General features: G+C 42.2%; 1 protein-coding gene across 1 annotated transcript in view; it reads right to left on the minus strand.

Moving 5' to 3' along the window:
• Positions 1–22298, minus strand: part of SNRPN (small nuclear ribonucleoprotein polypeptide N) — a 165125-nt gene that overhangs the window by 130088 nt on the left and 12739 nt on the right. The window contains 1 exon segment of the mRNA NM_001134099.1: positions 6037–6110. The gene's annotated coding sequence lies outside the window, so the exon portion shown is untranslated.

Consider the following 22298-nt stretch of genomic DNA (forward strand, 5'->3'; position numbering starts at 1 on the left):
ATTCTCCAGCCTCAGCCTCCCGAGTAGCTGGGATTACAGGCATGTGCCACCACACTCAGCTAATTTTTGTATTTTCAGTAGAGATGGGGTTTCACCATGTTGGCCAGGCTTGTCTCAAACTCCTGACCTCAAGTGATCCACCACACCCAGGCTGATTTTGCTAAGGATAATTTGGAACTTCATTGGCCTCTTTGGGGAATTTAATATCTCCCCCAGCTGGTTCCCTTACGACCTCTTCCTTCCCCCTCTTTCTGTTCTTCCTTCCTACTCTTGCCACCTTCAATCTTCCATTCAGTTCCTCTGAATCCTGGATATGATCCTTTCAAACTCCTACCTTCTCCATCTCTCTGTCTTCCTCCTCTGTCAGACTTCTCTTAAACTTTAGTCCACCCTGCTGTCAAGGGACTCAGAGTCCTCCAAAAGTAAGTACCAAGGCTGAAGAGGAAAAAAAGACTATTTGGAAATAGACTAGATATTTTATCCACTCAGATGGGTGGTGGAGACATTCGGATAGCTGTTAGATGTCTTTGCAGTGACTCATTTAAAATTTAGTCCACAGCCTTCAAAAGGGCTTCACAGGGCAAATGAAAATCTTAAAAACCTTCTCCATGAATATTGGTAAAAAGCATTAGGCCTAATATTTAGTACATAGCCTTAACTTGTCCCATTTACCAGGGACAATGGGGAAAAAATATGAAATGGAGAAAATATGAGAGATAACTGTTATATATAAAACAGTGACTTTGTATTACTATGTGTTTCTGATTCATGGCTAAGATTTTAGAATGATAGCTAGAAGATCTCTTTTGATATTTGCCTATAGGTTTATGTATGTCTATCTGTGTGAAATTTTTCTACCTCTGATGGTATTACCAAATTAATTTATAAAATATCTTAAAAGAAATTTGCCGGGTGCGGTGGCTCATCCCTGTAATCCCAACATTTTGGGAGGCTGAGGAGGGTGGATAACCTGAGGTCAGGAGTTCGAAACTAGCCTGATCAACATGGTGAAACACCATCTCTACTAAAAATACAAAAATTAGCTGGACATGCTGGCAGGCACCTATAATCCCAGCTACTTGGGAGGCTGAGGCAAGAGAATCGCTTGAACCCAGGAGGCAGAGGTTGCAGTGAGCTGAGATTGTGCCATTGCACTCCAGCCTGGGCAACACAGCGAGAATCCGTCTCAAAGAAAAAAAAAGAAAAAAAGAAACTCTGCTGGGCCCAGTGATACTACCAAATTAATTTATAAATCCTTAAAGAGGATTTAATTGACTTAAAGGGAAATAAATGCTTACATAACTAAGTATTCCTAAAACTTAGAAATATAGAAATTAACCCAAACATTATTTTAAGTTCACATAATCTTATATAGTCTTTGGTAAATAAAGCAATGACCCCGTCTCAAAAAAAAAAAAAAATACCATTACACACCTGTAATCCCAGCATTTAAGGAGGCAAAGGCGGGCATATCACTTGAGGCCAGGAGTTTCAGGCTAGCCTGGCCAACATAGCAAGATCCCATCTCTACTAAAAATACAAACATTAGCCAAGCATGGTGGTGCATGCCTGTAATCGCAGCTACTGGGGAGGCTGAGTCACAAGAACTGATTGGGCCTGAGAGGTGGAGGTTGCAGTGAGCCAAGATCGTGCCACTGCACTGCAGCCTGGGTGATAGAACGAAACACTATCAAAAAAATAAAAAATAATAATAATTTTAAAAATGGCATTTTATGTATTTCTTCACATGTTGTGATTATTCCTGACAAGCCAAAATGCATCATGGCTGAGATCCTGATTACAAAAGACAGATTAACAAGAGAAAAACATAATATGTTTACTTAATGTAAGTTTTACATGACATATGAGTCTTCAGAAATCAAGATGCAAAGGCCAAGGGATAGGTGGGGTTTTTTTGTTTTTGTTTTTGTTTTTTTTGTTTTGAGACAGAGTCTCGCTCTGTCACCCAGGCTGGAGTGTAATGGTGCAATCTCGGCTCACTGCAACCTCCGCCTCCTGGGTTCAGGCGATTCTCCTGCCTCAGCCTCCTGAGAAGCTGGGACTACAGGCTTGTGCCACCACACCCAGCTAATTGTTTTTTGTATTTTTAGTAGAGACGGAGTTTCACCATGCTGGTCAGGCTGGTCTTGAACTCCTGACCTCGTGATCCACCCACCTCAGCCTTCCAAAGTAATGGGATTACGGGTGTGAGCTACTGCGCCCGGCTGGATAGGTGTATTTTTATGGACAGTTTTGAAGAAATAGCTTTGGGGAACAAAGGGTATCATCTAATAGTAAATATCTGGGGAGAAATTCATAAGACCTGTTTGTTCAGATCTTTGTTGGTATCCAGGTATAGGGCAGAACTCCTCTGAAATGAGGGTCCCATTATGACCTACTTTCAGGACAGGTAGGGCAGATAATTCTTTTATGACCTGCTTCAGGGGAGAAAAGTGGGAGCAAATCAGAGAGTGGCCTTCCTGCTTCCGTGGTTTTCTCAATTTCCTTCAGCTTAAAATACTCAGTATGCCAGGGCACTGCAACTGGGGATATCCTTTTATTTTATTTTTTTGAAATGGAGTTTCAATCTCACCTAGGCTGGAGTGCAGAGGCGCGATCTCAGCTCACTGCAACCTCTACCTCTCGGGTTCAAGCCATTCTCCTGCCTCAGTCTCCCAAGTAGCTGGGACTACAGGCATGTACCACCACACCCGGCTAATTTTTGTATTTTTAGTACAGGCGGGGTTTCACCATGTTGGCCAGGCTGGTTTCAAACTCCTGACCTGAGGTGATCCACCTGCCTTGGCCTCCCAAAGTGCTGAGATTACAGGCGTGAGCTGCCACACCCAGCCGGGGGTATCCTATTCTGATCCCCTGTACTACCTATGAAACAACAACATGAACATGTAGGGATGCACATTCAGTATGGAGGAAATGAAGACCAGAGGAGTTGGTCTTTGCATGATTGATCCACAATCCCATCCCTGGTTCACCTCTCTTAAGAATTCATGTTAGGGCCGGGTGTGGTGGCTCATGCCTGTAATCCCAGCACTTTGGGAGGTCAAGGCGGGTGAATCACGAGGTCAGGAGATCAAGACCATCCTGGCTAACATGGTGAAACCCTGTCTCTACTAAAAATACAAAAAAAAATTAGCCAGGTGTGGTGACAGGCACCTGTAGTCCCAGCTACTCAGGAGGCTGAAGCAGGAGAATGGCCTGAACCCGGGAGGCGGAGCTTGCAGTGAGCCGAGATCGTGCCACTGAACTCCAGTCTGGGTGACAGAACAAGACTCCATCTCAAAAATAAAAAAATAAAAAAAATCATATTACTTGCTACAGACTAAACCATTATATTTTAAAATAAATCAAATTTTCTTTTTCTTCTAGTATAAGAAACTTCTTGGCTGGGCACAGTGGCTCATGCCTGTAATCCCAGCAGTTTGGAAGGCCGAGGTGGGTGGATCACCTGAGGGCAGGAGTTCGAGACCAGCCTGGCCAACATGGTGAAACCCTGTCTCTATTAAAAATATAAAAATTAGCCAGGTGTGGTGGTGTGTGCCTGTAGTTCCAACTACTCGGGAGGCTGAGGCAGGAGAATGGCGTGAACCCCAGAGGTTCAGGTTGCAGTGAGCCAAGACTGTGCCACAGCACTCTAGCCTAGGTGACAGAGCGAGACTCTTGTCTCAAAAAAAAAATAAAATAAAAAAAGAAAAGAAACTTCTCACAGACGCATAAAATTTCACAGAAACAGAAGAATGTCAAGGATCTTAGTAAATGATGAACTTACTTGCTGCTTCTCAGAACTTTAAAAGCCTGTATATGCCTACATTGATTGCAGTACATTGTTGTTCTTGTGTTTACGAGGAAACTAGGTTAATTGTGCCAGGCTCCAGTATTAAAATCAAGTCAGTAAGAGGGGTAGCATGGTTGGCTATTTGCAGGAAACTGCTCTTCTGTATTTATAGTCGCCTCCCTGGCTGATTGGTGCTTTTACCTTACCAAGAAAGGGACTGAATGCAGCAACATCTAGCAAAATAAGGTCCCATTTTGTTAAGGTGTGATAAACATCTGATAATTACTTTTGCATTCTTACACACTGAAAAAATGTACTTCTTTCCTTACAATAAAAGAAAAAAATTGCAAAACAAAACAAAAATAAACTATTACAAAACTGATGTTGTATAGGAACACATATGTTAAGAAAATATAGTTGAAAGTCATTCCTGGCCAGGAGTGGTGGCTCACGCCCGTAATCTCAGCACTTTGGGAACCCGAGGCGGGTGGATCACGAGGTCTGGAGTTCGAGACCAGCCTGGCCAAGACAGTGAAACCCATCTCTACTAAAAATACAAAAATTAGCCGGACATGGTGGTGGGCACCTGTAATCCCAGCTACTTGGGAGGCTGAGGCAGGAGAATCACTTGAACCTGGGAGGCGGAGGTTGCAGTAAGCCGAGATTGTGCCACTGCATTCTAGCCCGGGCAACAGAGCAAGACTCCATCTCAAAAAAAAAAAAAAAAAAGTCGTTTCTAATATGTTTGTCATTTTATATTACGGTAAAATATATGTAAATCTAAAATTTACCTTTTTAGCCATTTTAAGTGTACAGTTCAGTGACATTAACTAATAATAAAATGATTAATACTTTTTACATGGTTGGGATTACATTATGCTTGGCTCATACTTTCTCTACTGTCCTATGACTTAATATAAGTCCTCAGGTCAGTCCATCCATGAGCCTGGGGGGTGCTCTCTGCCTGACTCCACGCTCACTCTTTCCCAGACCCTATCTCTCTTGGCAACATCCAGGGACCTCCCCAGCAGACACAGACCATCCTCACTCATTTGGCTTCCTGGCATGCAGACCTCATGGGCTGGGGTATCATTTCAAGGAACAAGAGGCCTCCCTTGTCTATCCCAGGTCTGATGCCTGTCCTCTCAGTCCCCAAAGGCAGCTATTCCACCTATAGCTTAATTTTTGGTTACATTTTTCTGAATCTCCAGTGTAGACAAATCTCAGAGAATGTGAAAACTTTTGTCTAAATTGTTTACCTGTGAGCCTGCCTCGGCCTCCCAAAGTGCTGGGATTACAGGTGTGAGCTACAACACCCAATCCAAACCTATTATAATACATGGACTGATACTCATGGCCAGAGACAAAGTTCAACTCAACATTAAGACCTCAGTGAGGCCAGGTGTGGTGGCTCATGCTGGTAATCCCAGCACTTTGGGAGGCCGAGGCAGGAGGATAATCTGAGGTCAGGAGTTCGAGAGCAGCCTGGCCAACATGTCTCTACTAAAAATACAAAAATTAGCCGGGCATGGTGGCACATGCCTTAATCTCAGCTACATGGGAGCCTGAGGCAGGAGAATCACTTGAACTCGAGAGGCAGAGGTTGCAGTGAGCCGAGATCACGCCACTGCACTCCAGTCTGGGCAACAGAGCAAGACTCCATCTCAAAAAAAAAAAAAAAAAAAAAGACCTCAGTGTATGCTCATGGGAATATATTGCTATAGGACCAGAAGATGATACACGGAACAAAGGAGAAGATAAGATGGAGAAAGGACATTTAAGGGGTCAGTAACTATGCCAAGTGCTTTGAGATGACAATGATACTTAATGATTAAAAGCCAGTTTGACTGTGTCTGATTATGTCACTTTACATCCCATTCCTGCTACTTTGGATAGGGTCCCAAGTAAAAAGGATGTGGCCACAGTTAGTCTTACTTTGTTCATATCTAACATGTGAAGAAGAAATGTAACATTAGGGGTTTTGGAAAATGGAAATAATAGATGCATGTGAGAAATAACTAAAATGAATGATAATTTTAATTGAGTCCCTTTTTACGTGTGCAACTCTGCTCAAAGTCATTGTCATAAGCGACGTCATGTCACAGCTAATGTGTGCTATGGCTGGACCCATCTGATGGCTGCCTGAACATCAGATGGGTCTCTCCTGAAGAAAATGGTAAAGCCCGACACTGAACCTACCATTTTACTGACAGGAATGTAAGTCGAACAGGGACAATCCTTACCTGGAGAAGTGCCCCACGTGGCTGCTAGCTGTGTGGAGATTTGATGGGAGTCCCAATTACCTTCGTCAAAGTATCTGTTAAAGAAAAAATCATATTCAATTATACGTGTTAATGCACAGTAAGGAAGACTTTATTCAGGACCACTGCAATAGATTTAGGGACCGCCGTAATGGGGTCTTGCAGTGTGGGAGAGAGTTAGACTCAACTCTAAGTAACTCTAACTACAGCATGGGTAGGTGGCAATTTATAGCCAAGGAACAGGGTGGGGACTAGTGGTTGGAAAATTGCTAAGAATTAACATCAGGGGCAAGAGGGATTCTGGCTAAACTGATCTAACAGGATTCTTGCTGAAGACAAGCTGGGATGATCACTTAAGGGATGGTGGAGGATGAGGAACCTGATAAGATATAGAAGGTGATCAGATGTCTAAGGTGTGGGGGTCTTGCTAAACTAATTTAGCAGTGTTCTTGTTAAAACTGCATTTTATAAGAAAGTGCATGGATGGAGTTAAGAGAACGTTCCAGAGCCTGACTAATGTTTGGTTAAGAATAAAATTTTTTACACATCCTCCAAAATTGGAGAAAGAGAAGTAAGACTATCTACTGAGAATGTAGAAACAGAAACCAGACGGATGCTGGATCCATGAGGACATTCTTCAACTTTGAAGAAGAGTTCTGGTCTGTTCACACTATTATTTTGAAATGCATATGAAAAATAAACTCATTGCATCTGTATGCAGCTGTGTGTGTGTTTTATATCCTGATAGTAAAAATATGGCCATGCAACATGTGGGCAACACTCTAATAACAACAATACTCACACACCCAGACACACACACAAACACACACACACACATACACACACACCGCCTCAGATTCCTTCCTGGAAAATCCTTCCTTCTCATCAGCCTCTGCTCTCTCCACTGGCTTGCCTGTCCCTCTTTGGTTTTAGGTGTGGGAAATGATACAATGTTGCAGAGATGTGGGAAAGACTCAGCCAAGGAAAACAGAGAGTAGCAAAATAGCTAATAAAAGCAAAATGGTTACATTATTCAAACAAATTTATAAATGAGGTGATACATATTTTATAAACATAAAACTGTTTCCAAGTTTATGTAGAAAAATGAGCCAAAGATAATCATGCCATCTCACCAGGTGAGAAGTTTCCAAAAGCAATTTGGCATTGTCTAGGAAGATTTTAAAGGAACACCTTTTGACCCTATTGTTAGGGAAGCAGGAGCTGGTTAGAGCCAAAGTAATGGCATTTTAAGTTCAGCTCCATCTGGAGATTAACTAAGGCACATTCCTTGCTGGTCACAACCCATAGTCATGTTTATAATTGAGGGAACAGCTTAACAATACCTAGGCTACCGGTGCAGGGACACACTCCTACAACAACACAAAATCCAGATGTCCCAATACCCATAACAATATATGCTTTCAAGTTACTTACAGTTATGGCTTTGATGTACTTACTAAAATGTCAAGGACCATTTTCTTTAAATCAACAGAATAGTAAATTTTGTCATGCTGTGAACCCATCTGCACATAGACACAGCTTAGTTTAGTCTTTACATAGACAAGACACTTACATAAAAAAACTTAAATACAAGGCATTTCTCCTCTTGCTTTCTGAGGATGCTCTACTCTATAGCTGAGTAGCTTTCAATAAACTCTCTCTTTTCAGTGCGCTCTGCATCTCACCTTGAATTCCTTCCTGCTAGAGATCCAAGAACCCTCTTTCGGGGTCTGGGTCGGGGCCCCTTTTTCTGGCAACACTATGAGTCTCCCCTACAAACATTTTGAAGTTGGCTTAGTTATGTCTAGTCATGATTATTCCAACATTGTTTCTCATACCAAAATAAGAAAAAAAAAACAAAAGTATAATAGTAAATGGAAAGTAACTGTGGCCTATCCATATGATATACTATGGAAAGCTTTAAGAGAACAAAATTTAAAAGAATCCAAAAGAAAGCTATCCACACCAAATTATCCGAGGCTTCAGAAGATCATGCTGGTGTCTACAAACCAGCACAGTGGTGAGGAACGTGGTCTGTGCAGAGCAAGGATGGGCTAAGTGTCATGACATCAACACTTCGTGCCTTCCTGAATTTGTACACAATCTCTCCTTTCCTCTCTGTGCATTTATACTACACAATGCATAACTTTACACCAAGTCTTACTTTTAAACTATGAAAAGCACAATCAATACCAGGAATATACTACATCCTTTTTGTTTTTTTGTGTTTTGAGACAGGGTCTCGCTCTTTCACCCAGGCTGAAGTGCCGTGGATCCATCATGCCTCACTGCAGCCTCGACCTTCTGGGCTCAAGCGATCCTCCCACCTCAGCCTTTCAAGTAGCTGGGACCACAGGCATGTGTCACCATGCCTGGCATGTGTGTGTGTGTATATAGATCTTTTTTTTTTTTGTAGAGGCAGGGTTATGCCATGTTGCCCAGGCTGGTCTTGAACTCCTGAGCTCAAGCAATCTTCCTGCTTCGGCCTCCCAAAATGCTGGGATTACAGGCGTGAGCCACCATGCCCAGCCCTACATTCTTTTTTTTTTTTTTTAGACAGAGTGGGGCTCTGTTGTCCCAGCTGGAGTGCAGTGACACGATCTCAGCTCACTGCAACCTCCACCTCCCAGGCTCAAGCAGTTCTCGTGCCTCAGCCTCCCGAGTAGCTGAGACTACAGGCATAAGCCACCATGCCCGGTTAATTTTTGTATTTTCAGTAGCAATCAGGTTTCACCATGTTGGCCAGGCTGATCTCGAATTCCTGACCTCAAGTGATACACCTGCCTCAGCCTCCCAAAATGCTGGAATTACAGGCATGAGCCACTGCGCCCAGCTTCAGCCCTACATTCTTGATAAATACTAGTAGTAACTAATATTATTATAATCATATAGTGAATATAATAAAACATATATCCACAAAGAAGCACAGATATAATTGCACGTATATTTTTCAAGCCTTTATCTGAAATGACAGAGTGTAAGATATTGCCAATGATGCCTGTTATTATCCAAAGTGCAACTGCAGGTGTAAAGCCTGGTGGAGGATGCAGGGACAGAGGTTGGAGTGCAGTGGTCAAGAGTGGAGTGTGTTTGTTGAGGGGGTAGGGATTATAAAACTGGCCCTCAGCCTACATCCAGTGGGTGTGCCCAGCTTCAGCCCCTGTGGGCTACTGTCCTCCCAGACAGCCAGATGACTTTTCTATAGTGCTCTAGGGTGAGCCCGAGGCTCTGGCCAAGGTGCCTTTCCTGCAGGCTGATGTATAGGGCTGTGCGTGCTAAGTGGGCACATCGTGGCAGAGACTGCCCACCACAGACCATCCAAGGAATACGCTTGGCCTCCCTGCTTAGTTGGCTGCAAAGCCGCTGGTTTCCGATTTTCCTGGCTTCCTTCTTGACTGTCCAGAAGTTGGAATTTCACAGTACAGATGGTCCCCAACTTAAGATGGTTCAACTTACAATTTTTCAACTTTATGATGGTGTGACAGTGATAAGCGTTCAGTAGAAACTGAACTTTGAGTATTCATACAACCATTCTGTTTTTCACTTCCAGTATTTAATGAATTACATGAGATATTCAACACTTTATTATAAAATAGACTTTGTGTTTGATGATTTTGCCGAAATGTAGGCTAATGTAAGTGTTTTGAGCAAATTTAAGTGCTCAAGTCTGGGCCAATCAATGATATTCAATAGATTAGGTATATTAAATGCATTTCAACTTACGATATATATATATATATATATATTTTTTTTTTTTTTTTTTTTTGAGATGGAGTCTCGCTCTGTCACCCAAGCTGGAGTGCAGTGGTGTGATCTTGGCTCACTGCAACATCCGCCTCCTGGGTTCAAGCGATTCTTCTCCCTCAGCCTCCTGAGTAGCTGGGATTACAGATGTACACCACCACGCCCAGCTAATTTTTGTATTTGTAGTAGAGACGGGATTTAACCGTGTTGGTCAGGCTGGTCTCGAACTCCTGACCTCATGATCCACCCGCCTCAGCCTCCCAAAGTGCTGGAATTACAGGCATAAGCCACCGCGCCTGGCCAACTTACGATATTTTCAATTTATGATGGGTTTATTGGGGACATAACCCCATTGTAAGTCGAGGAGCATCTGTGCTATGAAAGTGGGAGAAATCACACACTCTTAGTCTCTGTAATAGTATTCATTGTCAAAATTTTTGAAACTCATTAAATAAAAATCATGCTTGCTAAAATATTGCAAGTAGGATGACCACATAAACTTTAGGTAGTTTTTTTCTTCCCTTTTAGCCAAATTTTATGTAAGATGTTTACCTTCAAAAATAAATTTTAATTAAAATCTGAATCTAGAGTGACTGAATTTTATTTTAAAGGCTTTGTAACAAAAACACAAGTGAGAGATTATGAGCCTGGAAAAAACAAAGGAACCGACTTTTGTATTTAATATTTAATCATTTGCACACAGAAGAACATAAAAATTCAAAATCAATTAGCAGGACACCTACAGCTTGGAGAAATGATACACTAAGGATATGAAGAGGCAGCTAGAATGTGGTTAGGGAGAGGCCTTCACAGTCTACCTCTGAGAGCATCAGGGGAAGGTGGAAGTGGATGAGGAGAAGGCTGTCAATTGAAAACCCATGGCCACTTCAGATAGGAAGGATATCTTGTTCTGCCTCTAGCTCTCTTTTGCCTGCCCAGGATCTGACCCTAAAGCCAGGCTTTGTTTTGGCACCTTTCAGATAGAAGACTTGACAATTATACATACACATTCCTAAAACTGATACACCAAATAAAGCTGAGGAATAATTGATAAACCCAGAACTCATGAATATTACATGAAATGACTTCAAAATCTAGATGTGCTTTATGTAATTGTTAATATTTCCACAGTTCTTCGATTTTTAAATGCTCAGGCCTATGCTGGAACACGATTTTTTTTTTAGTTTTTGCTTCACTCTGCTAGGGTGCCTTACTGTGACTTTTTTTTCCTCTCTCTCTTTCTCGATGGAGTTTCGCTCTTGTTGCCCAGGCTGGAGTGCAATGGCACAATCTCGGCACACTGCAACCTCTGCCTCCCAGGTTCAAGCAATTCTCCTGCCTCAGCCTCCCAAGTAGCTGGGATTACAGGTGTCCACCCCCATGCCCAGCTCATTGGTTTTTTTTTTGTATTTTTAGTAGAGATGCGGTTTCACCATTTTGGCCAGGCTGGTCTCGAACTCCTGACCTCAGGTGATCCACCTGCCTTGGCCTCCCAAAGTGCTGAGATTACAGGCATGAGCCACCACATCCAGCCCTTACTGTGACTTTTTAAACCACACTCTTGATAGCAATGAAAATCACCTCCATATGCTTGAATTCCCTCTTGACTGCATTACCTGGGGCAGCAGTACCTTTCTATGCTCTGAACACCTGCCTATCTTCCATGCAGAGCAGAGGACTTGCCCTGTGGAGGCTCAATTGTTTTTTAGTTCATAAAAGTGAAATGTAAAGCCTGCATGAACCGTCATTATTCAAATGTCACACAGGTAAAGCAAATATAATTTTGTTTTTTGTAGATTAAAATTCGTTGGGGCCAGGCGTGGGGGCTTATGCCTGTAATCCCAGCACTGTGGGAGGCCAAGGCAGGAGGATCACTTGAGTCCAGAAGTTTGAGACCAGCCTGGGCAATGTAGTAAGACCCGGTAGTGAGGCACAAGAATCGCTTGAACGCTGAAGACGGAGGTTGCAGTGAGCCAAGATCGTGCCATTCCAACCCAGCCTGGACAACAGAGCAAGACTGTCTCAAAAAAAAGACATAAGTGTTAAAATGAAGAACTTGGGTTGAATGTCATATTTTATGAGTATAAATATGAATTTATGAGCACATATTAATTTCTTTTGTTTTTTTATTTTGGCTTCAATTAAAAAATTCATCAGGCTCCCATTAGGGTTCCATTTTCAGGAAAGATAAAGTATATTCTGCCCTGTCTCTCCTACTGACTATAGCTATAAAACTTGGATAAAATGTATGGAACAGCTGTTTGAGGATTAAGTAGTAACAGAAATGAAGGAATAACACTGGATTGTGAAGTACTACTAAATTGGTGATGAATTTTAATTTTTACCTCTCACTTATCCCCAGGCCTGAATTTAAGACAGGCAGAAACCCAGAAGTGAGTCTATGGTGCAGAATGAAGGCTCCAGGAAAAGTTCGAGGATTGAAAACGGAACTCAGAGTGAAGAATCCCCCTTTCCTGCCATCCCTCCACCACCATCCCCCTCTTTTAGAGACAAGGTCTCACTCTGTCACCCTTTTCTCCAATCTCTTCTACTCCACCTCTCAGGCCATCATGTTGTCATGACAGTGGCTGCTCAGGGAGTTCACAAGAACAAAAACTAAAAGTGGGAAAACCTTTCTCTGCCAGGAGTCATCATAGGTCCAAGACAGCGGGTCCAACTTCATCATTTTCCTTTCTTTCTCTTTCCTCTGACTGCCTACCCCAGAAGTAGAAAAATATTGGCCAGAGGAGACAAAAGGAAACCAAAATTACTGTGAAATTATGGAAGGAAAGATGCTTGGGAAATGGACCTCTTGGAGTTGCTGATTAACTCACAGGTTCACACACTCCTCTCCAACAGCCCAAGTGTGAATCTCATCCAAATTAGCATACCAAAGACTGAATTGCCCCAACACCAGACAGAACAGTGGGTGACAGGAAGGCTAGAGAGTATATAATTTTGGTTTTATGGGTCATTCTGTCTCTTTTGCAACTACTGCCATTGTAGCATTAAGGCAGCTATAGGCAATACAAAAATGAACAGCATAGCTGTGTTCCAATAAATATTTATTTAAAAAAGAAAGCAAACATGCTGGGCAGAATTTGACCCTCAGGCCATATGCAAACAAAAAAATATGTGACGTTGTTCATTCCAGCACAAGGGTGACAGACATGGTCTCTGCAGAAAGAAGACTGGTTTTGTATTCACACTTCGCCACTAATTGCTGCTTTGAAAAGGCAAATGCATTTTACGTTTATTTTCTCATCTAAACAATGTTTCATTTCATAGAACACATTACACATATTTTCTGAGCTTCAATTAAATGCATAATTTCTTTCTTTCTTTCTTTTCTTTTTTTTTTTTGTAGAGACGGAATCGCGCTCTGTCCTCCAGGCTAGAGTGCGTGGCGCGATCTCGGCTCACTGCAACCACCGACTCCCAGGTTCAAGCAATTCTCCTGCCTCAGCCTCCCGAATAGCTGGGACTACAGGCGAACACAACCACCCCCGGCTAATTTCTTTTGTATTTTAGTAGAGACGGGGTTTCACCGTATCGCCCAGGCTGGTCTCGAACCCGCAATCTGCCTGCCTCGGCCGCCCAAAGTGCTAGGATTACAGGCGTGAGCCACCGCACCTGGCCTAAATGCATAATTTCAAAATAATACGTTGCAGAAAATAATCACTTAAAAAGTACTAGCTGAAAGTAGTATTGTCCTTATGCATTCCGGAGGACTATATTTAAAAATATATTTTTGCAAATGCAACCTTGTATAATTTTTCTTAAATTACAAATATTCTATAATGAGATATTAAAACTCTGGGTTTCGAAAGTGTGACCTTGAAGCCTCTACAAGTCCTCTCATATTAAAGGTATATTACTGGAAAAGATGAACAATAAAGAATATATAGAGAATCTTAAGGACAATACAGAAATGATTAAAGTAGTATCTCATTTCTTAAAAATGACAAGTTCAGTATTTTTTAAAAGGATTTCGTTTTTTTCAAGGAACGCAAAAAAGATAAAATTGTTAATATTGAGAGGGAAGGATATACAATTACTGGTCAATGTTTATATAACAAGAGGAGGGGATGTTATAGAAATACAATACAATTTTTCATGGGAAAACAGCAAGCAAACTCAAGGCTAATGCACACATAAAGTGCAAGACCAGAACAATTATACGAAGCCTAGAGAGGAAATTTTTACGGGTAAAACGCAGGTTAACGCTTGCGACGAAAGGGAGACTCCCGGCGGGAGCCGTAAGCGGAACAGATACTCGGGGCGCGCGGAAACGGAAACCGGAAGGAGAAGAGGCGCCCCAATTCCGCCTGCGCTGTGCAGGCGCGCAGAAGATCGGCCCCTGAGGGCTGCCGTTCTCCCCAACTGTCAGGTGACTTTCCCATAGCGCACTGCGGGTTTGTCAGCCGCTGAGAACGGTGGCGCATTTCTTGCGGGCTGCATAGCAGCGGTGGTCGCGCTAATAGCCTTGGGGGCAGCAGTGAGACCCGCGGGGCTTCAGGAGCCCCAGACCCGCCACGGAGACTTGAGCGAATACGCCAGAGCTCTCTATCAGATTGGAAAACGTTTTAAAGAATAACAAGGCTTTAACCTAAGAAGTCCCGTTCATTTTGTGAACTGTAGTGGTACTGAATATATGTATGGAAACACACACTCAGTTACTCAAGGATTTCATGTGTCACAGTTAAGAGTCAACTAGTTTTACAATCAAATTTTATGTGTTTGTCCATGGTAACACAATCGTGTACATCCATGTTTGTAAGTGAAAGAATCAGCCACTAGCACTCACATCATTCTTTAACCTGTGCACTACTTAAGAGCAGGTGACTGGAAAAGTGAGCATGGGCCAGGCTTCCCTGTATCGTTGCTGGACATTATTAGATTGCATTTTTTTTTCTTTTTTAGACGGAGTTTCGCTCTGTCACCGAAGCAGTGCCCGATCTTGGCTCACCACAACATCCTCCTCCCGGGTTCAAGCGATTCTCCTGCCCCAGCCTCCCGAGTAGCTAGGGTTACAGGCGCGCGCCACTGCACCCGGCTAGTGTGTGTGTGTGTGTGTGTGTTTTGTTGAGATGAGGTTTCACCATGTTGGCCAGGCTGGTCTTGAACTCCTGACCTCAGGTGATCCGCCCGCCTTGGCCTCCCAAAGTGCTGGGATTACAGGCGTCAGCAACCGCGCCCGGCCTAGGTTGCATTCTTTAATTCCACAGCATCTATGCATTATGTTTAAGTTTTAAAATAAGTTGTAAAAATCCTGCTCAAATGAGCAGTCATTGTTGTTTCCTAGACCCCACGTTTTTTTCTGTACTTATTAAGGTTGCCATTGGTTCCTGTTTCTGTTGATGCTAGATGGCACTGTCAGCACATGGTTCCTCATTCCCTAAAGCTAGTGTAGCACGTGCTTCTGAAATACAAATAAGGTGACTTTAAGGCATGAAAGCAACCTGGACTTGGAGCTGAAATGTCCTTTTCCAGGTGGAGAGTTCATTATTGAACCAGCATCTTTCGTTGGGAGGTCTAACTTGAAGAACAGATTTTATCTGAAAATACGAAAATTTTCTGTGGCCATTTTTCCTGGACCTCAGGCTGTCTCACATTTTCCCCACCCATACTTTTCCTTTGTCTGTACAGAATCTGAACCTAAACCCCATATATTTTTTTCTTCAAATGTATGAGACCCAAATTCTCATTTTACAATTTCAACAGCTGTGTTCCTAAGTGAGCACACCCTAGCTAATGTCTGGAACTACAGAAAATTATAAAATACCAACACATTGACACGGCATTAAATATCTTAAAAATCTAGCCCTGGTATATATTTCTAGGTTCCTTCAAGTGTACTGAAATTGCTGCTCTCCTTGCGATGTCTCAATTTTTTTTGCATTCTATACATTCCCATTCTCTACCTCAATACTAATCATCCTTTGCATTTATTAGCTCTAATTTACATGGTTTTCAGCTACTTATTCTTCATCTATTCAATCACAAACTACCTCTTCCAGGAAACCTTCAATTACCACTTAAATTTGGGTTGTATGCTCATGCATTTTGTGGATTTCAACAGAGTAATGCACCTTTCCTACTACAGCATCTTTTTTTTTTTTTTGAGATGGAGTCTCGCTTTATGGCCCAGGCTGGAGTGCAGTGGAGCAATCTCAGCTCACTGCAACCTCTGCCTCCTGGGCTCAAGCAATTCTCCTGCCTCAGCCTCCTGAGTAGCTCGGATTACAGGCGCATGCCACCACACTCAGCTAATTTTTGTATTTTTAGCAGAGAAGAGGTTTCACCATGCTGGCCAGGCTGGTCTCAAACTCCTGACCTCAGGTGATCCACCACCTCAGCCTCCCAAAGTGTTGAGATTAAAGGCATGAGCCACAGCTCCTGGACCTGCAGTACCTTTAATCTGATTTTTATTGCCTATTTGTTGAACGTCTGCTTGACTTGTGCTTTAAATAAAGGAGAAATGTATTTTGGGTTGTAGATGATATTTATGTGGCCAAAGGAAAAAAATGTACACAAGTGATAAAGACATTAGTCTGCAAGACAAATTAAAAACAAATATTAAAAGGCAAGATTTGAAGCTGCATAGTGTTAGCAAGTAGAATGAGTGTCGAACACTATTTTTAAAATTTTTTTTCTTTCTTTCTTTATTTTTTTTGAGATGAAGTATTGCTCTGTCGCCCAAGCTGGAGTGCAGTGGCACAGTCTTGGCTCACTGCAACCTCTGCTTGCCGGGTTCACGCGATTCTCCTGCCTCAGCCTCCCGAGTAGCTAGGACTGCAGGCATGCACCACCATGTCCAGCTAGTTTTTGTATTTTTGGTAGAGATGGGGTTTCACTATGTTGGCCAGGCTGGTCTTGAACACCTGACCTCAGGTGATCTGCCCGCCTCAGCCTCCCAAAGTGCTGGAATTATAGGCATGAACTACCGCACCCGGCCTAAAATTTTTATTTCTGTAGAGACAGTTTCTCTATGTTGCCTAGGCCTTTCTCAAACTCCTGGGCTCAAGCAGTCCTCACACCACAGCCACTTAAATTGCTGGGATTACAGGTGTGAGCTACCATGCCCAGTGGAAAACTCTTATATATACATATTAAAGAAAGTTCAATGGGGGGAAAATTGATTTTTCTATCAATGTTCTAGGAAATTGAATATTTTGGGGTGGGGGATAAAAATCTGACCTTTGACCTCACATTACCTACAAAAGGATCACCAGATGGTTCATTGACCTGAACGTAAAAACAATTTAATGTAGCATTTAGATTGAAATTGAGAAAAATAATTTCATGACTATTGTGTAAAGGACAATTTCTGAAACTAGACTTAGGATGTATTTATCATATAAAAGAAAGGATATTCTAACATAGTTGATGTAAACAAAGATTCTGGAGACAGACAAAGTCAAGCTCAGGTTCTTCTACTCCTTTCCTGTAAGGCTTTAGCTCAGATTCACAACTGGAACTTGGGAGTGGTAATATTGCCTACCTCTTGATGTTGTGAGAATTGAATGAACTAATAATACTTAAAACCTGTAGACTAATAGCACATCTATACTAAACACGAAGTCAGCATTTTCTAATGCTGTGTTTTCTAAGGAATTGAAATAGTTATTATTTGAGTCAATTGTAAAATGCATCATTATTTTATGTCACAATATAGGAATAAATTCGTAGACTATAGGGACAAATACATCTTATCACTTATAATTTTATATTATTACTGAAAAAAACTTTCAACTACTATAAATGCAGGTATTAGTCATATCACTTTATGATGACAAAGATGGAAAATATAAGCAGAATACACTAACAACAGCATTCCTAAAATTCCTGTCACTCAGATCAAACTCTTCTGAATCACCTTCAACACACCCTGTCCGTGATTTTCCCCACATTATCATCATCTTTGCTAATCAGGAACTTTGGTGACATCACATTTCTTGACAGAGTCCTACTCTCCTATTTGTGAGATTATCTATTCAACCTACTGACAGCACCTCTGTAAGTTTTGATGGTGATCATATCACTGGAAGATGTCAATCAAAGGTTTTTAGATCAAGTTCATGCATGTGCAGACAAGGACAGCCATATTATGACTAGATTCTGGCAAACTTTGTTTTTACAATGTCAATTTTAAGATGCATCTGTACTTGAACATTGTTAAAAGGTGCACTCTAACATCAGCTGATTACCCTATTCCTTCATTTACTGCCCACTTATCAGTATAAACCCACGGTGGATAGACAGTTTTGCATCTACCACCTTTACTCTAAAGCCTGATAACCAAAGCTCATCAGCCCTCATTTTCCACTCTGACATTGGTCACTCCTACTCCAGATTGACATATGGCTCGTTTTTGGAAGGCAGCTATGCTCACCACTATACCACCAATGCATATGGCTCATTTTTGGTCTGCCACTCTGCCTTTTCTTTTCTTTTTTTTTTTTTTTGAGACGGAGTCTCACTCTGTCGCCCAGGCTGGAGTGCAGTGGCGCGATCTCGGCTCACTGCAAGCTCCACCTCCTGGGTTCACGCCATTCTCCTGCCTCAGCGTCCCGAGTAGCTGGGACTACAGGCGCCTGCCACCACACCCGGCTAATTTTTTGTATTTTTAGTAGAGACCAGGTTTCACTGTGTTAGCCAGGATGATCTTGATCTCCTGACCTTGTGATCTGCCAGCCTTGGCCTCCCAAAGTACTGGGATTACAGGCATGAGCCACCGCGCCCGGCCGCCTTTTTTTTTTTTTTTTCTGAAGATGAATATTTAAGTGAGCTTGTTTTTTTCTCATGGAGTGAATGAAGTACGCTCTGGGAGGTGTGAGGTTTCTTGAATTGCAAATGTCCAAATTACTAGTACATATATATTTGCTATTCTGATCTCAGAAGTGAGAAATGTGGTCTAGATCAGCTGCATCTCTCACTCCAGGTCATCAGATCCCAGGAACTGATTTCCTCATTGAAGGTAGGAATGAGATGTGGAGAATATACTCTGTGATTTCAGACCATAAAAAGAAGAGTCGGCCAGGCACAGTGGCTCGCACCTGTAATCCCAGCACTTTGAGAGGCCGAGGCGGGTGGATCACGAGGTCAGGAGATCGAGACCATCCTGGCTAACACGGTGAAACCCCGTCTCTACTAAAAATACAAAAAATTAGCTGGGCGTGGTGGTGGGTGCTTGTAGTCCCAGCTACTTGTGAGGCTGCGACAGGAGAATTGCTTGAACCCAGGAGGCAGAGGTTGCAGTGAGTTGAGATCGTGCCATTGCACTCCAGCCTGGGTGACTGAGCAATACTCCGTTTCCAAAAAAAAAAAAAACACAAAAACAAAAGAAGAGTCTTGATTTTGTGGTTGTCCCTGGGAGTGTAGTATGTAGTCCCATGGCTTTGTAGACTAGGTATGGTTCCTGAACACACCCTCTTGCTGTCCAGTAGAGTGATGTCGTTCTGCTATGGGAATCCCTCTTGCTTTTTTTGCGGGCAAGCGGGGAGTAATTGGTAAGCTGATTCTAAAATTCATATGGAAATTCATGAGATCTAAAAGAACCACATTGGTAATGAGAAGCAGAACAAAGTTGGATTATGGGATTTCAAAACAATATAAAGTGATAGTAATGAGGACATTGTGGTACTGGCATAAGGAGAGTGATATAGGTCAATGGAATATAAGTGACTGTCCAAAGATTAACCCTGACATTTATGGTCTATGGATTTGCAAAAGTTGCCAAGGCAATTCAATGGGGAAAACTATTTTTTTTTTGAGACAGAGTCTCGCTCTGTCACCCAGGCTGGAGTACAGTGTGATCTGCCCGTCTCAGCCTCACAAAGTGCTGGGATTACAGGCGTAAGCCACCGCACCCAGCCTTTTTTTTTTTTTTTTTTTTTTTTTTTTTTGAGATGGAGTTTCACTCTTATTGCCCAGGCTGGAGTGTAATGGCAGGATCTCAGCTCACCACAACCTCCGCCTCCCAGGTTCAAGCGATTCTCCTGTCTCAGCCTGCCAAGTAGCTGGGATTACAGGCATGCGCCACCACGCTCAGCTAATTTTTTTATTTTTAGTAGAGACGGGGTTTCTCCATGTTGGTCAGGCTGGTCTCGAACTCCCAACCTCAGGTGATCCGCCCGCCTTGGCCTCCCAAAGTGCTGGGATTACAGGCATGAGCCACTGCGCCCAGCCTAAACTATATTTTCCAAAAAAAATTTATTTTTGACCGGGTATGGTAGGTGGGTGGATCATCTGAGGTCAGGAGTTTGAGACCAGCCTGGCCAAAATGGTGAAACCCTGTCTCTACTAAAAATACAAAATTAGCCTAGTGTGGTGGCGGGCACCTGTAATCCTAGCCTCTTGGGAGGCTGAGGCAGGAGAATTGCTTGAACCCGGGAGGCGGAGGTTGCAGTGAGCTGAGATTGTGCCACTGCACTCCAACCTGGGCAACAAAAGTGATACTCATGTCTCAAAAAAAAAAGGTATTTTAAAAATGTATCTTCATGGTCTGAAATTAATAGTTACTAAGATATAACACAAAAAAACACAAGTAACAGAAGCAAAAATAGATACATTAATCTATTTTTAAAAATGTTTGTCATTCAACGTATACTATCAAGAAGTATAAAACAACCCTAAAAAAAGGACAAAAGGCTGGGCGCGGTGGCTCACACCTGTAATCCTAGCACTTTGGGAGGCTGAGGTGGGCGAATCATGAAGTCAGGAGATTGAGACCATCCTGGCTAACACGGTGAAACCCCGTCTCTACTAAAAGTACAAAAAAATTAGCCGGGCGTGGTGGCGGGCACCTGTAGTCCCAGCTACTTGGGAGGCTGAGGCAGAAGAATGGTGTGAACCCGGGAGGCGGAGCTTGCAGTTGAGCTGAGATGGCGCCACTGCACTCCAGCCTGGGCGACAAAGCGAGGCTCCATCTCAAAAAAAAAAAAAAAAAAAAAAGAAAAAAGAGACAAAATATTTGCTAGTCATATAGGTAATGAGGGTCTACTGTTCAGAATATATAAAAGATTGTCACATCTCAAAAAATAAAAGACAAATACCAACTAAAAATGGGTAAATTGTATAAATAGACATTTCTTCAAAGAATATGTATCCCCAAAGGGCACATAAAAAGATGATCGACATCCTTAGTCCTTTGGCAATGCAAATCTAAATCACCGTAAGATATACTTCATAAAATTAAAGGCATATTTTTAAGTTAAGGAAGCCAGTTTGAAACGATGACAGACTGTACAATTCCACGTATATGACACACTGGGAAAGGTAAAATAATAGAGATAGTAAACTGATTAATGTTAACTAGGGACTCTCCAAGGAGGACAGTGAAATAGGTGAAGTAGACGGAATTTCTTTAGGGTAATAAAACCTTCCTGCATAGTCGCTACATCAAATTGTTTTTGAAACCCTGCATAACTTTATAATACAAACAGTGAACCTAAATGTACAGAAATTAAAAATATTATCTGTAAGCCAGGCATGGTGGCTCATGCCTGTAATCCTAGCACTTGGGAGACCGAGGTGGGTGGATTACTTGAGGTCAGGAATTTGAGACCAGCTTGGCCAACATAGTGAAACCCCATCTCTGCTAAAAATACTAAATAATTAGCTGGGCGTGGTGGTGCGTGCCTGTAATCTCAGCTACCTGGGAAGCTGAGGCAAGAGAATTGCTGGAACCTAGGAGGCGGAGGCTGCAGTGAACCAAGAACACACCACTGCACTCCAGGTTGGGTGACAGAGTGAGACTCCATCACGACTCCATCTCAAAAAACAAACAAACAAACAAAAAACCAAAAAAAAAAAATTATTTGTAGGTTGAGGGATCCCATGGAGGAATACAGAGAAAATAAGAAAAATGAATAAGAAATGTATGATATAACCTCACTAAAGGAAGCTGGGAGGCGGGGGAAAGAACTGACCTAAGTAACTTGGGTACAAAGTGAAGATTCTGCATCTAAAGGTCCAAGGAGTTGTCTATGAGCACTGTACTTTAGCTGGTAACGTTGTTCTTCATGACAGTGTGGATTAACAATTCTGAAGCCACTATGCATGTAGCCTGTAACTTGGTGATTAAGTTAACAAGGCCAACTCACTCACTGTTAGAGTGGGGGTTACAACCAAGTAGTGGGAATGGGGAGATTGATTCAGGTTATATTATATTCATGTAGTGCTGGAGACATTAGTAGGAATTTATGTTTAAGTTAATCAAGTTATATATGAACACATGAGGAAATATTTACACATACGTGCATATGTGTGGGTTAGTATATGCAGGTACGTTTCATTGTTTTGTCAGCTGACTACTCCTCAAATCGACAGATGACCCAGTATCAACGAATATACCTGGGTCTGTATCTTTGTTTTAAAAGCCATTTTCCAACAAAAGAAACTAGGACCCTTGAAGAAATGATGGGTACCAGGCTTGGGCACAAAATAAACACAATTGGCCTGGAGGACCCTGTAGTGCCTGAAAGTAAGAAAATATG

The sequence above is a fragment of the Pongo abelii genome, chromosome 16 (genome assembly GCF_028885655.2).
Source record: "Pongo abelii isolate AG06213 chromosome 16, NHGRI_mPonAbe1-v2.0_pri, whole genome shotgun sequence".
Lineage (NCBI taxonomy): Eukaryota > Metazoa > Chordata > Mammalia > Primates > Hominidae > Pongo > Pongo abelii.